This window comes from Maylandia zebra, linkage group LG1 (genome assembly GCF_041146795.1).
Source record: "Maylandia zebra isolate NMK-2024a linkage group LG1, Mzebra_GT3a, whole genome shotgun sequence".
Lineage (NCBI taxonomy): Eukaryota > Metazoa > Chordata > Actinopteri > Cichliformes > Cichlidae > Maylandia > Maylandia zebra.
Genome location: NC_135167.1, coordinates 2,793,255 through 2,796,906, shown reverse-complemented (window position 1 = coordinate 2,796,906; position 3,652 = coordinate 2,793,255).

Below are 3,652 nucleotides of genomic sequence, written 5' to 3'. Positions count from 1 at the left end.
CTCTCTCTCTGCCGTCCCGGGACCATCTGTTGTTATTGCTGCAGGATAAAACTGCAGAGGATCGGCGGTGACGTAACAGCACGACACTAAACGATGGATTTATGTTAATATCTTCAGGATAAGCTACGTGCCGGTTTTCACGTTTAATAACAGTCGGGATTACTTCCAGTTCTTTGATCACTGATCCGTTTGCAGTCATTGCTTAAACTGATCACATCTCTAACTTTCACTTTACTGGAGCACTTTTATTCAATAAAGAGAGAGTAGAAATAAAGTAGAGAACAGTAAACATAACTGCAGCACACTGGTCATAAAGATCAGTAAAGGCTGATTTTTAGAGTGAGGAAAAGAATTTATTTTGGAAAGTGCTGTCCCAACTATAATTTTAGATGACAGAAGACTTTTATTTTGACAGCAGTGATGTTCTAGTTGGTAGAATAGTCCAGAAAAGTTTAATTTTGAAAAAACCCCCCCCGATGTCCAAGTATAATTTTAGATCAGAACAGGCTTTTATTTTAGTGACAGGGACAATCTGATTGACATCACCGTCTCATTCTGAATGTGCAGATTGGAAAATCATAAAAGGCTTTTATTGTGGGAACAACGACCTGCTGATTGGGAAAGTAGATGAGGCACAAAGGCTTTTATTTTGGTAAAGTGAAGGGTTTTAGGGTCAGAGTGACCTCGTTCTTTCATGTCGTGGGGACCTCGACCACCTCTCCCAAATATGTGCCATATATGTGACAGAGCCGGGCATGCTGGGACTTTGACCCAGTGGGAGCTGACGGTCTGAATCACAGCCAGCCAATCCTGATGCTCGCCTCTGATTGGTTGCAGACCTCACTGCATATAGCAGCGATCCATCCTGCAGCTCACTGTAAACAGAGCCGGGACCTTTTCTGGAAACGTTCCTGCAAGAACAAAAGGGGGGCGTTTCCGGTCCACCGACCCCTTTCAGGGCGCTAATGAGGGGAGGGCGGGGCTGCGGTCCAAACTCAGGGTCACACGTTAAAAAAAAAAAAAACCTCACGAGGAAGACCCAGGGGTCATCAAGATCTCAGAGAGTTTTAAGAGTTCCTGCAGAAGTTCAATGAGCCAAGGAGGACTTTAGTTTTAATTTCTAACTGTCCAAACGTGCTCCGCAGACACGCAGTTTATTCTACAGCTGATGGTAAACAAAGAACGAGGGCTTGACTCAAACCCTGGATTTCAGGGCTCTGTGCTAATGAGGCAGCCTGGGAAAACATGCACTCTTAAATGCCATCCTGACATTTAATTGTAAATTTAGATGAAACCCACTCAGATTTAACACATTTTTATTGGCTTCGTTACTTTCACGACTTTCTTCTTGTAACCCGTAGTTTTATTTTAAACTCACAGCGGCTCCAAAACAACATTCTGCCGTTAGTTAGAAAATCAGCAGATTTTCTTTCTTGTATGTTTGTAGTTTTTAAATCTCAGACTTACAAAACCTCTGAACAATTTTATTTACACAGCGCCAAATCACAACAACAGTCGCCTCAAGGTGCTTTATACTGTACAGTAGACTAGGGCTGTTCGATATAACCATATATATCTGATGACCATATAAAAACATCTATCGTTTGTTTCGTGGTGTCGCAAAATAAACTGTTTGTTCATGGTTTTGATGTCACTGTAGTGGCTATATTCATTTCTTAAAGTTCTCTCTTTCTCTTTAATATAACCACACTACGGACGGACCAGCGCCTGTTTTTATGCGTTGTCGTTACCAACAACGATGGTTTTACCATCGCATGTCCGCTTATTTATTTTCCACATAAACCTTTCACAATAAAGCTCAAGATCCTTTTGAGACTTTTCAAAATAAACTGCATACTCTTTCACGTGATTCAGATTATTTACGGATGAGAAGTAGAAAAGAGCCGCCAGGTGCTAAAAAATAAACCTTAGACTCGAACGTTAGAACAGGCTTTTCCCCGCAGCACGCCGTGTAATAAATACTCAAAGAAAACGGCGCCGTTACAACTTATGTCTAAAAATGTATATTTTAATGCATCGGTTAAAACACTCGACTCCAGCTACACGACGCCCAGCTGGAAACACTTCCCGCAAGTCGAGCTGCCCGAGATTCACAGAATTTACAGAAAATGTTAAGTTTTTGTGATTTATATCGTTATTGGGACGATAGAATTCTTATATCGGGATATGAGATTTTGGTCATATCCAAAATCTCATATCCTCCGCAGTAAATCAGAACTAACCACCGGTCCATCAGCCGACACTTGTAACACCTGTTTGAAAGCCAGTTTTTATTCTCTGGCTTTAAACCAGGCTGACTGCTTTTATGTATATTTATTGTGATTTAATTGTGCTCAAACTGTGTTAGAGATGAGCGGATTTTCCTTTAGCCGTTTTCTCTAAACTTCAGTCAGAGCCTGAGGGAGAAAACGACGTGTCACAGAAACAGGAGAAAACTACAGAAGGAGATCCCGGCCTCGCGCCTCCAGCGCTCCTCTGAAACCACTTCCTGTTCTTCAGGTGACCTGAACACGCCATCAAACAATAACTGATCAAATCAGAGGTATAAAGTCTTCCAGAGAAAGCGGGCTGTGGCGAGTTAATGACCCCAACACGGAGGAGTGTCAGTTATCAGATCGGACTCTCCTTTATTATTTTACACACACACACACACACACACACACACACACACACACACACACACACACACACACACACACACACACACACACACACACACACACACACACACACACACACACACACGATAAGACGATGGAAATGGAAAATGTTTACACACCAAACTGTTGCAACATGATCAGCTGATTAGATAAACGTGGATAAATAATCCGGTGTTTCATTCTCACACCCTCCCTCCACATCAAGCTCAGACGTAATGTTTATATCAAGTGAATCACAGGAATGTTTTACAGATAACAGCGAGGTCAGAGTGAAAGGATTCACACATGTAGTTACTGTGTTGGTCCTGTAGGGGGCAGTGCAGGCATGCGTTCATGTCTCAGGTGTGTCGGCGACTGTAAGAGGCTCAGACCTGCTGCAGATTACTGGAAACCTGCTGTTTTTATTTAAGGAGCTTTTTCCTTTGGAGGCTCATCTGCCCGTCACAGACTTTCTAAACTCAGCTTAAAATAATAACGTTTGTTTGTTTTTTGTGACGTTTAGTTTGATATTTTCTTGAAGACATCAGATGAAACCTCCCAGTTAGTATTTAAAGGAAGACATTTGTGTGACAACTTTGAAGCACATCTGTCCAGAAGTCTCAGAGTAATCCTAACAAACACAGCTGAACCAATCACATCAATCCTTCAGCAAAGTTTTTTTAATAAATGGTTTATGGGCTTCATTCTGAAACCAGTTCAACACATCCAGGATATTTTTCCTTATCGGGCTTATCGGCCGGAGAAGTCTGACCCAGAAATATCAGTTCAGCTCTGAGAGGCGGACTTTCCACAAACAGATTCACTGACGAAGTCTCAGGATTAGAAACTATGAAGAGAATAAACACCCTGCACAGCTGCTGCAGAGAGAGGACAGAGCTGCGTGAAGAAGAAAAAGACGATATAAACAGTTTATTTAAAGAAAAGATGGAAAACCAAAAAAACCTGACTCTGAAGATAACGGCCTTCCCGCC